Source organism: Eubalaena glacialis, chromosome 1, assembly GCF_028564815.1.
Source record: "Eubalaena glacialis isolate mEubGla1 chromosome 1, mEubGla1.1.hap2.+ XY, whole genome shotgun sequence".
Lineage (NCBI taxonomy): Eukaryota > Metazoa > Chordata > Mammalia > Artiodactyla > Balaenidae > Eubalaena > Eubalaena glacialis.
In genome coordinates this window covers 127,560,092-127,573,638 of record NC_083716.1, presented here as the reverse complement: position 1 = coordinate 127,573,638, position 13,547 = coordinate 127,560,092, and the positions used below count along the sequence as shown (strand labels likewise).

The 13,547-nt window shown below is 36.7% G+C and overlaps 1 protein-coding gene across 11 annotated transcripts in view; it reads right to left on the bottom strand.

Moving 5' to 3' along the window:
- Window positions 1-13,547, bottom strand: part of R3HDM1 (R3H domain containing 1) — a 190,203-nt gene that overhangs the window by 23,554 nt on the left and 153,102 nt on the right. The window lies entirely within an intron of this gene.

The window sequence follows — 13,547 nt, the reverse complement described above, 5'->3', positions numbered from 1 at the left end:
TATGTAATTGGAAAGACTGTAGAAATGCATATTTTCCCTCCTTTCTTCTGATTTTAGAGGCAAGTGTATAAAATAATATGTATATAATGTAATGTTGGGCCTATAACATATAGAAATGTAACATATTTGCCAATAATAGCACGAAGGATGTGGGTGGGAACAAAGCTGTATGGGCTAAGGAAATGCCTACTGATGGTAAGGTAATAGTTATAACAATGTATTGTGTTTGTAATATTAACATAATATTATGTATAACAAGAATACCAGAAAAAGAGGGGAAAGAGAATAGAGCTATGTAGAAGTAACTTTTCTTTATATCAGTAGAATTAAGCTAGTGTAAATCAGAAGCTGACTTGGATAAGTTAAGATATATATGGTAAATCCTAGAAAAACCACTAACAAAAAGCCCTCTAGAAAAGTAAAAAAGAAAGAAAGAAATTAGAATGCTACATTAGGAAATATTCATTTAATGCAAGAGAAAGCAGGAAAAGGAAGAATAAAAAAACAAACACAGGAGATAGAAAACAAAAAGCAAAATGGCAGACATAAGCCAAGTACATTAATAATAACATTAAATGTGAATGGATTAAATGATTCAATCAAAAGACAGAGATTGGCAGGATAAAAAATGATCCAACTATATGCTATCTACAGAAGACACAAAGGCTGGAAATAACAGAATGGTAAAAGATATATCACACAAACAGTAACTACAAGAAAGCTGGTATGTCTATATTAATATCCGACAAAACAGACTTTAAAACAAAAACTGTATGGGATAAAGAAAGCATTTCATAATGAAAAAGGGTCAGGGAAATATAATAGTTGTAAACATATCAGCTCCTAGTAAAGGAGCACCAAAATACACGAAACACACACTGAAAAGAATGTAAGGAGAAATATACAATTCAATGATAGTAGTTGGAGATTTCAACACTCCACTTTGTTTTTTTTGGCCGCACCGTGTGGCTCGTGGGATCTTAGTTCCCCGACCAGGGATTGAACTCAGGCCCACGGCAGTGAAAGCAGGGAGTCCTAACCACTGGACTGCCAGGGAATTCCCAACACTCCACTTTCAATAATGAATAGAACAACAATACAGCAGATCAACAAGGAACAGAAAACCTGGACAACACTATAAACTAATTAGACCTAAGAGACATCTACAGAACACTCCATCCAACAATAACAGAATATACAATCTTTTCAAGTGTACATGGAATATTCTCCCAGATAGACCATATGCTGGGCCATAAAATGAACCTTAGTAAATTTAAAAGGATAGAAATAATACAAAGTATGTTCTCCAACCACAATGGAATGAAATTAGAAATAAACAGCAGGAAAAAACTTGGGACACACACAAGTAAGTAGAAATTAAACACCACAATACTATGTTACCAATAGGTCAAAGAAGAAATCAAAATAGAAACCAGAAAATACTTTGGGATGAACGAAAATGAAGATACAACATGCCAAATCTTATGGAATGGCACTAAAGTAGTGTTTAGAGGGAAACTTATAGCTGTAAATGCCACTATTAAAAAAGAAGAAAGATCTCAGATCAATAACCTACACTTCCATCTTAAGACATTGGGTGGAGGGCTGGGGGACAGATCACCAAGCCAAAAGCAAGCCAAAGGAAGTAAATAAGAAAGATTACAATGGGAATAAACAAAATAGAGAACAGAAAAACAAGAGGAAAATCAATAAAAACCAAAAGCTGGTTCACTGAAAAGATCAACAAAATTGACAACTTTTTGTTAAATTGACCAAGAAAAAAAGAGAGAAAACTCAAATTACCAGAATCAGAAATGAAGAGGGGAGATTACTAGACTACAGAAATAAAAAGGATAAAAAAATAGTATGAAAAATTGTATACCAAGAAAATAGATCAAATTCCCAGAAATATACCAACTGCCAAAACAAACTCAAGTAGAAACAGATAATCAGAATGGATCTATAACAAATGAAGAGATTGAAGTAGTAATCATAAAACAACTTACACACACACACACATACACAAAAGCCCCTGCACAGAAGGTTTCATCACTGAATTCTACTGAACATTTAAAGAAAAATTAACAATAATTCTTCATAAACTCTTCCAAAACAGAAACCAACACTTCCCAACTCATTCTATATTACCCTAATACTAAAACCAGACAAAGGCACCACAAGACAACAACAGACCAGTATCTCTTATGAATATAGATGCTAAAATCTGACCAAGTGTGATTTATCCCAGGAATGCCAGGGTCATTTAATATCTGAAAACCAATTAATGTAATACATTATCTTTTCTCAACATGATACAGAGTATCTATGAAAAATCCACAACTAACATCTTTATTAAGGTGGAAGACTGAATGCTGTCCAGTCATGAAGAAGACAAGGATGTCAGCTCTCACCACTTGTATGGAACAGTGTACTAAGGGTTCTAGTCAGGGCAATGAGGCAAGAAAATGAAATAAAAGGTACCTAAATTGAAAAGGAAGAAATAAAACAACTTCTTCACAGATGACAAGATCCTGTATATGGAAAATCCCAAGAAATGTATTTAAAAAGTATTATAACTAGTAAATGAGTTCAACAAAGTTGTAGGATACAGGATCAATACACAAAAAATAATCTGCATTTCTATACACTTCCAATGAACAATCAAAATGAAATTAAAATAATTCCATTCATAGTATCATCATAAAGAATAAAACACTTAGGAATAAGTTTAATAAAAAGTGAAAAATTAACTCTAAAAACTACAGAAACATTGTTGAAAGAAATTAAAGATCTAAATAATTGAAAAACATCCCATGTTCATGGAATGGAAGAATTAACGTAGTTAAGATGCCAATTCTCCAAATTAATCTACAGATTCGACACAATCTCCATCAGAATCACAGCTGACTTCTTTGTAGAAATGGATAAACTGATTACAAAATTCATATGGAACTGCAATGGACCCAGAATAGCCAAAACAATCTTGATAAGAGAACCAAACTGGAGGACTCACACATCCTGATTTCAAAACTTCATCAATAGAGTGTGGCACTGGCACAGGATAAACAGATTAGTAGAAGAGCACTGACAGTCCAGAAATAAATCCAGACATCTATGATCATCTGATTTTCAATAAGGGTGCCAAGACCATTCAACGGGGAAAGAACAGTCTTTTCAACAAATAGCACTGGAAAAACTAAACAGTTACGTGCAAAACAATGAAGTTGGATGCTTGTCTCATACCATATAAAAAATTAACTAAAAATGGATCAAAGATTTAAATGTCAGACCTAAAACTATAAAATTCTTAGAAGATATAGACATAAATCTTTGTGATCACAGACCTGGTAATAAATTCTTTGATATGATACCAAAAGCATGAGCAACAAAAGAAAAAAAGATAAAATGGACTTCATCAAAGTGAAAAACTTTTGTACTTGAAAGGACTGCATCAAGAAAGTGAAAAGACAACCCACAGAAAGAGAGAACATATTTACACATTATATATCTGTTAAGGGACCTGTATCAGAATATATGAAGAACTCTTACAATTCAACAATAAAAAGACACACAACCCAATTAAATTGAGCAAAGGATCTGAATATACATTTCTCCAAAGAAAATATACAAATGGCTTAATAAGCACATGAAAAGACATTCAGTATTATTAGTCATCAGGAAAATCAAAATCAAAATCACAAGGTATTACTTCACACCTACTAGAACGGTTATAATAAAAAAGTCAGATAATTAACAAGTATTAAAGGATGTGGAGAGGACTTCCCTGGTGGCGCAGTGGTTAAGAATCCACCTGCCAATGCAGGGGACATGGGTTTGATCCCTGGCCCGGGAAGATCCCACATGCCGCGGAGCAACTAAGCCCACGCACCACAACTACTGAGCCTGTGCTTTAGAACCCGAGCGCCACAACTACTGAGCCTGCACATCACAACTACCAAAGCCCGCACACCACAACTACTGAAGCCGGCACACCTAGAGCCCGTGCTCTGCAACAAGAGAAGCCACTGCAATGAGAAGCACGTGCACCGCGACGAAGAGTAGCCCTCGCTTGCCGCAACTAGAGGAAGCCCACGTGCAGCAACAAAGACCCAACGCAGCCAAAAATAAGCAAAATAAATAATTTATTTAAAAAAAAGAAGCATGTGGAGAAATTAGATCACTCATGCATTGCTTATGGAAATGTAAAACGTTGCAGCTGCTTTGGAAAACAGTGTGGCAGTTCCTCAAATGATTAAACATACAGTTACCACATGACCCAGTGATTCCACTCCTAGGTATATACCTAAGAGAAATGAAAACAGATGTCTACACAAAAATGTACAAACTAACGTTTACAGCAGTACTATTCATAGTAGTCAAAGGTGGAAACAACCCAAATGTCCATCAACCAACAAATGGATAAACACAATGTGATATATCCCTACCACGGAGTATTTTATTCAGCTATAAAAAGGAATAACCTACTGGTAATATGCTACAACATGGACGAACCTTAAAAACATTACGCTGAGTAAAAGCAGCCAGTCACAAAAGACTACACATAATTCCATTGATATGAAATGTCCGTATCAGGGAGCTCTACAGAGACAGAAAGTAGATTAGTGGCTAGGAGATGGTGGTGGTGGTGGAGGGGTTGGAGGGTGATAGCTAAAGAGTACGGAGTTTCCTTTTTTTTCCCCTTCATCAGTATATTCACATTAAAAATTTAAAAACTGTGATGAAGTACACATAGCATACAATTTGCCAACTTAATCGTTTCAAGCATATAGCTCACTGCCATTAAACACATTCACACTGTTTCACAATCATTACCACCATCCATCTCCAGAACTCTTCATCTTGCATAACTCAAAGTGTACCCATTAAATGGCAACTCCCCATTCCTCCTTTCCTCAGCCCCTGGCAACCACCATTCTACTTTTTGATTCTATTCATTTGATGACTCTAGGTAACTCAAATAAGTAGAATTACACAGTATTGGTCCTTTTCTGACTGGCTTACTTCACACAACAGAATGTCTTCAAGATTCATCCATGTTGTAGCATGTGACAGAATTTTCTTCCTTTTAAAGACTGAATAATATTCCACTGTATGTGTACACCACATTTAATTTATCCATTTATCTGCTGATGGACACTTGGTTTGCTTCTACTTCAGGGTTTTTGTTTGCTTTTCTGGAGAGAAAAATGTTCTAAAATTGACTGTGGTGATGGTCGCTGCACATCTGTGAATATACGAAAAACTATTAAGCAGTACACTTAAGTGGGTGAATTGTATGGTACATGAATTTTATCTCAATAATGTTGTTTACAAAGAAGATAAATAAGGAAATAGTAGAATGGATAAAAATGGTGCATATATAAAAGGTACACAAAAGAAGTCATATTATATGAAGTCACCCACAAAAAGGTTGGTGATTTAGGAAAAGTAATAGTATTCAAAAACCCTACATAAAAATGTCATTGCTCTCATTCATCTCTTGTCTTTATGGTTTTGCAAATATTATGACTGTTATTTCAAATTATTATTATTTTTGATGGGAGAATAGGACCCAGTGTATTCTTCTTAAGCAATAATTAGTTCACTTGAAAAGCAAGTCTCACACGTGCTACAGTTTTTACTGACTACTAAAGATGATGTCACTGAAAATTTATGAATATTTGGCAAGGTGTGCTTTGGTTTTCTGCCTTTTTAAACCATCTGACGTGTTACTGCCAGTGATAGTCAAACAAACTTCCTGAACTTAACATTACTTAGTAGACATGTGCTGTGTTCCCTGAAGATGCTGTAAGTAATCGATATAATCCATTTGGGGACTATAGTAGCCTGGGTATCACACATTTAATTCTTTAATAATGAATTAAAGAGACTGAAGCAGGTAACAAAAAACAAGCACTCTGAATCTCATTAGTCCCAATGACTGATTCACCATCTGTGACAACCTGAGCAAATTTCACTAGAATTTAAACCAAATTTAATCAGCCTAGCAGAAGAAAAAAAAAATTAAAAATGAAAGTAAACTATTCAAAGGTTACTCCATATTTCTCTTGGATCATTTTTGTTGCATTTTCCTATGAATAACAACATTTTTTACAACTTGTTTTTGGAGCAATTTTAATTTTGGGGTGGATTATATTTGTGGTAAACCTTTTAGAGGTAGAATTACAGAATAAAAAAGTACAGCAGTTTCATGTTTTGTTAAATATCATCAGACTGATTTACAGAATCAGTTTTCATATGCCTAGCACCCAGCAATGTTTGTCTCTCTGCTTAGTGTTAACTGTTTTGTCCTCCATTTTGGTTAAGGTTGCCTTAATTCTCATTTCTTAAGATTGTTGGGGAGAGTGAACATTTTCTCATGTGATAATTTATTATTAGTTCTTGTCAAGTGGGTAAACTACTTATTTCCATGAATTATTTGTAGAGTTCATTCTAGAACTCTACAAATAATTATCATTAATATTATCATTCTAGAACATACAGAAGTGATAAAAATGTTTATAAGCTTTTATCAGACATCTGTCACATTTCCCCACATCTTGATGCTTTCTTTTTGAAATCTGTCTTAATGTAACTGTGCTGAATCTTTATATCAAAACAACATTTAAAACATTCATCTACTCTTTGATAATGCATTTCACATCTTGAATCCTAAATCAGTGAGAAAAATAAAGCAATCAGAAAAGTATATTTGGGGCTTCCCTGGTGGCGCAGTGGTTGAGAATCTGCCTGCCAATGCAGGGGACAAGGGTTCGAGCCCTGGTCTGGGAAGATCCTACATGCCGTGGAGCAACTGGGCCCGTCAGCCACAACTACTGAGCCTGCGCGTCTGGAGCCTGTGCTCCACAACAAGAGAGGCTGCGACAGTGAGAGGCCCACACACCGCGATGAAGAGTGGCCCCCGCTCGCCACAACTAGAGAAAGCCCTCGCACAGAAACGAAGACCCAACACAGCCAAAAATAAATAAATAAATAGTGTAAAATTAAAAAAAAAAAAAAGTATATTCATAAACGCTTCACCACACCTATCTACATACTAATATCTGAGCCCATGCACTCTGCTTTTCCTCCATTTACCATACGCGAATCCTCTGCATCTTATTTATGGCTAACCGACTTCCATTTGAGTGTTTACTCTCATCCTCCCTGAGGACCTTACAACTCTACTCCCTCTTTCCTATAGCAACACACCTCTTTCTGCTGTCTTTCATTTCAGCACACAAACACTTCTTTTTTCAATTAAGAGCAGGACACACTCTCTCTTAACCTCATTTTCCCCTCCCATATACTACTGAAATTCGATGCTCCCCTTTAGGGATGCAATTCTCAAAAGTTGTCTCTATTTAGTGTCTCCAGTTCCTCTCCTCCCATTCTCTTGCCCCTTATCTCTTAAAGTCTTCCCCCATAGTAAATGATTTTATTACCTATTTAGGGGTTTGAAATATATGTACAACAAGAGTACCCAGAAATATATTATACATTTTAAAGAATTATAAGATGAAGAACTATGTAACCTCCATCTGGATTAAGAAAAGAACATCACTAAGTTTCCACACCTTTCCTCACCATGTACCTCTAACTGTTGTATAGCAGTGCTCCACACGTAGGTTTAACTTTTTAAACAAATTGCTTCTGAAGGTGTTTTTTTTTTTTTTAATTACTGAGGTTTGAGAATTCTTCATATCCTCTCTACATAAGTACTTTTTCAGATATTTGATTTCCCAGTCAGTGTATTGTTTGACTTTTCATTTTTATTCTGTTGTGTAGCCAGTTTCCATCTGGTATAATTTTCTTACTGTCTGAAAGACTTCCTTTAACATTTCTTGCAGTGCAGGTAAGCTAGTGATTAATTGTTTCAGTTTTTGCATGTTTGAAACAGTCTTTATTTCATATTTGTTTCTGAAAAATATTTCTACTGGTATAGAATTCTGTTTTTTCTTTCATAACTCCAAATAGAGATGCTGTGCCACTGTCTTCTGGCTTGTATTGTTTCTAACAAGAAGTCTATCGAATTCTTATCTTGTTCCTCTATATGTAACGTGTCTTTTTTTCTCTGGCTACTTTTACAATTTTCCCTTTATAATGTTTTGAAAAGTTTCCTCCATATTTCTTTTGCCTGAGTTTGTTGAACTTTTTGGATCTGCAGGTCTATAATTTTCATAAATTTTGAAACATTTCAGCCATTACTATTCAAATATTTTTTTGTCCACCCTTTTCCTCTCTTTGGAGGATGCCAATTGCACATGCATTAGGCCCCCTGAAAAGCACTGATGCTCTGTTCAGTATTTCCTAGTCCTTTTTCCTCTCTCTGAATTTTATACTGGCATTGTTTCAGTCAGTTTCAATTGACTGATTTTTCCTCATTATTGGCCTTATTAGTTTCTCACTTCCTTGCATACTTGATAATTTTTGATTGGATGCCAGGCATTATGAATTTAACCTTGTTGACTGTTGGATATCCTTGGTTTTTTTTTTGTTTTTTGTTTTGGCTGTGTTGGGTCTTCATTGCTGCGTGCAGGCTTTCTCTAGTTGCGGCGAGCGGGGACTACTCTCTGTTGCAGTGCACGGGCTTCTCATTGCGGTGGCTTCTCTTGTTGCAGAGCACAAGCTCTAGGTGTGCAGGCTTCAGTAGTCATGGTGTGCAGGCTCAGTAATTGTGGCTCACGGGCTCTAGAGCACAGGCTCAGTAGCTGTGGTGCACGGGCTTAGTTGTTCTGTGGCATGTGGCCTCTTCCGGGACCAGGGATTGGACCTGTGTTCCCTGCATGGCAGGCGGGTTCTTAACCACTGCGCCAGCAGGGAAGTCCCCCTTGTATTTTTAAATAATATTTCTGAGCTTTGTTCTGAGCCACAGTTATCTGGAGACAATTTAATCCTTTTGGGTCCTGCTTGTTTAAGGCAGGACCAGAGCAGCTTTTAATCTAAGGCTAATTGTCCTCCACTACTGAGACAGTATTCTTTTAAGTCCTCTACTCAATGCCTCATGTGTTATGAGGTTTTGACATACTGGCTGGTAGGAATTTAAACTGTTCCTGTCCTTGTGTGAGCTCCAGGGATTGTTCTGCCTGTTCCTTTTGAGTGGTTCTTTTCCTGGCCTTGGGGAGTTTTTGCACATAAATGCACCAGTCAGCAATCAACTAAGACTCAAAAGGGTCCCACTTAGATCTCCAGAGCAACCTCTTTGTAACCCTCTTCTCTTCAGTATTCTGCCCTGCAAACTCTAAGCCACCTTGGCTTCCTTGGACTCCTAATTCCATCTCCTTAACTTAGACAGAGGGTCTTGCTTGGGTTCCTCCTCCCTGAGATGTGGCTAGGAAACTCTCCCCAGGTAGGAAGCTGGGGCAATCGTAAGACTCACTTGTTTGTTTTCCCTCTCTCAGGGTTTACTGTCCCTCACTGCCTAATGAAAACTGTTGTTGCATGTATTTGTCTCTAGTTTTAAAGTTAAGGTAGGAGGATAAATTTGGTTTCTATTACTCTATCATGGCTGGAAATGGAAATCAAGAGGATGTAGGTTTTTAAGATCCTTTCATCAACATGTCTGATATTGTCCCCAACACTGATAAGTAAAACACAGGAGTTGTTTTACACAGGAGTGTGAAACACAAGAGTTGTTTTACACAGCAGTGTAAAACACACTCTCAAGGAACAGAAATTATTCACAAAATAAAATAAATAGAATATGCCAGAGGGGTACTTCCAACACAAACCTTTTCTGCTTCCTAAACTTGGAGTATCTCAGAGGATCGCTTGTTATCTAGGTTACCTATGGCCTGAAGAAATAACAAATAAAATGGCAAGCCATTCAAATTCCTGGGCTGTGAAGAAAGTCAGGATGGATTTTGAGAAACAATTTGGAAAAAGCTTAAAATTTACTTGAGGAAGAAAGCTGTAAAAATCTAATGAATAATTCAAAAGTGGGTGGGAAGATTAAGAGATGTACTCCTTTTTCCTTATGTTTAAAAAAAAAAACTAACTGAATTTCTCCTTACATAAGTTCTTTCCCTTCTGTCTTTCAAAAAAGTACTACCTATTTTTGAATAAATACTCTTCTTGACCTTTTATCTGTAAGACTTCATGAACTGTAAAACTTGTAATTTCCTTCTTAGAGTTCTTTAATTGTTATTTTGGCCACATTGTGGGGCTGGCTTATTTATTTATTCATTACAAATTATTTATTTATTTATTTTTGGCTGCGTTGGGTCTTCGCTGCTGCGCGCGGGCTTTCTCTAGTTGTGGTGAGCGGGCGCTACACTTTTTTGCGTTGCATGGGCTTCTCATTGCGGTGGCTTCTCTTGTTGCGGAACATGGGCTCTAGGCACGCGGGCTTCAGTAGTTGTGGCGCACGGGCTCAGATGCTCCGCAGCATGTGGGATCTTCCCGGACCAGGGCTTGAACCCGTGTCCCCTGCCTTGGCAGGTGGATTCTTAACCACTGCGCCACCAGGGAAGTCCCTGGTTTAACTTTTAAACCAGAGCTTATGAACAATGTAATTAAAAATATAGAAATATAATGTTTAGAATATATGACTCCTAACAAAGTTCACATATTATGTGTACACTGAAAAATGACTTGAATGAAGACACCAAAATTTAACAGTGATTATCTCTGAGTGGTGAGGTTGTAGCTGATTTGCTTTTTCACCCTTTTTTACATTTTGAAATTTTTTATATTTTCAAATTTTCTACAATGACTATGTATTGTATGTATAATCAGGAAGACCCAAACAAGTTAAATAGAGAAAACACTCTTTTAACGGACAAAATGTAGATGTAGGAGAATTATTTTTCCCAATAGAAACTCACTGAGAGAGACTGAAAAATGAAAAGATTTTTGCATGAAATATCACCTCTCCTCCTTATTCTTTAAAGGTATCTACTTAAAAATTATTAGTCTAAAATAGAGACTTCCCTGGTGGTGCAGTGGTTAAGAATCTGCCTGCCAATGCAGGGGACATGGGTTTGAGCCCTCATCTGGGAAGATCCCACATGCCGTGGAGCAACTAAGCCCGTGCGCCACAACTACTGAGCCCGCATGCCACAACTACTGAAGCCCGTGTGCCAGGAGCCCGTGCTCTGCAACAAGAGAAGCCACCGCAATGAGAAGCTCGCGCACCTCCACAAAGAGTAGCCCCTGCTCACTGCAACTGGAGAAAGCCCATGCGCAGCAAGAAAGACCCAATGCAGCCAAAAATAAATAAATAAATAATTTTATATTAAAAAAATTACTAGTATCACTCATTTTTGGTGAGTTAAGAAATGTAATAGCTCTAAGCATCCTCTTCCCTTCCTATTTAACATTATTTTTGTCCATATAACTTAACTTACTAATTAATTTTGCTGATAAATAAAAGCTGTTATATCCAATGAAGAGAAAATAAACATTCTGAAAAGGCAATGTTTTAGCACCAGAAGTAACTTTCTTATTACATTTTATTTCTCTAGGCTAAGTGTTAACAACTCCCCTTTTAATAACAACAGAAGTAAAATTTCACTAAAAGATGTGGTTCAGACTGAGACTTTGTCATTGACAATTATTTCAAAGGATGGCTGAGGCAAACAAAAAACCAAAATGCAAAACTAGAAGTTTAGGAGAAATTAAATGAATCCAAGACAGTTCCAGAAGTAGGACAAAGGGGACACTAGAGGAATACTAGTTTACAAAATGAGGAAAAACAGACTACACAGATGGAAAAGGGAAAAAGACTTAAAAGTAGGTTTTCTTTTTCATTATTTCATAAAGATTCTGTGAAGCCTTTTTTTTGGAGTTCTGAAAAATAAAGGTTACAGTCTCTTCAAGTTCCCCTCTCTGTATGCTAGCCCTTTGAGATTGCAGATCAAAGACAAAAGTATATTCTCCTTTTGAGTTTCAAGATAAAAATGGGAAAATAAATGGTAATACAGGAGGGAAAAAAAACCCCAAATGGGAGCATTTTGAAAGTATTATCCAAGTAGCCTGCCCATTTTTGCAGACTGTAGGAATGAAATTAGTTTTTTCTCCACATCGTAGACTGACAGAAATACCATGATTTGTTGTAAAACTAGTTTCTCTGACCGGTACAGGGCTTGCTGAAAGTGACAAGACACATGATTTGTATCAGGCTATGCTAAATCCTCATAGTACACATAACAACACAATCCAATCCAAACACAAAACTGCCTCAGTGATAACTGATTGGTTGAGCTGAAAGTAAAGATAATTCAAATTCCACTTTTCTGCATAAGGAGCTGCCACAAGAAAATGGATTGCTAAGCAACTCAAGCTAAGGAAGACATTTTTCAGAACAAAGGCTCACTTAGTATTCTTATAGAAATCTTATAATCTGGTAATGTTTTAGTAAAATCATGAGTGTTTGGATCAGGACCCTATAGCTTAGAGTTTAAGATATACTTTCCCCCTTTGAACAAACTGAGATTTATTATACTTGTTGGTATGGAGTAATCGACACAGTTTTACCTTAGGACACTGGGTCTTGGATGAAATTTTACAATGACAGATATTATGACTTTCTTGCAAATGTGTAAAATATTACTGGGTTATGGCGACTTGTGCATAGCTGAAGTGTACAGATGAAAAAAAGGGCTAGTTAGCATAGGTCAGTGAGTCTCAACTCTTATTGCCAGAAGAATCACCTGGAAGGCTTTAAAAAATAATGGGAAATTTTAACACAGTATAAATTTCTATTTTCAGGACTTTCCTAGCAGTCCAGTGGTTAAGACTCCGTGCTTCCATTGCAGGGGACGCAGGTTCAACCCCTGGTCAGGGAACTAAGATCCTGCGTGTTGCGCAGTGAGGCCAAAAAAATTTTTTTTTAAATTTTCACTGTGCAGCAGCTCTACCACAAAAGAGCTGTGGCTCATCATTGTATAAAACTCCAAAGTTGCCTGTGATATTTCAACCAACTTGTTTAAAAAGCCTGGGCCTTTTCAATTTGTGGCATCCACAGAGAGGAGGAAATATGTGAGTTCCTCAAGTGTGTATGTATGTGTGTTTATGACAACAAATAAAATGAGAGTCAAGTCCCCATTTTCTCAAGCAGATTCAATGAAGCAAGTACTGCAATCCCTTCTTCACCCCTAAATACCATCTGTAACCATAACCGGGTGACAACCTCTTATCAGCAATTCTACCTTCAGACCCCTTATTAAAAAGATCACCAAGGCTACTCTGGCAACCTTACAGAAATGTCATGAGAATAAATGAAAGACTGTAATCCACTCTGAACAGCAGACTAAAAGTACCCAACTCAAAGGAAGACTTTTTTTTTTTTTTAACACATTAGGCTTATCAGAGAAGTTTCTGTTCTTTCAAGTTAAGTAGCTAATGGAATACTTCACGACTTGCTTTAATATAGACCTACTATCATTTGCTTCTCATATGCCTCTCTCCTCTTACTGATGAAAAAGGAGCTCCCCAGAGCCTGAAAGATTCCAGCAAGATATTTTGCTCTTGAAGTTATATACAGGAAATACATTCTCCCCAGACTCTTACAAAAACCTTAAATATTAACACATCAACGCTCTTAA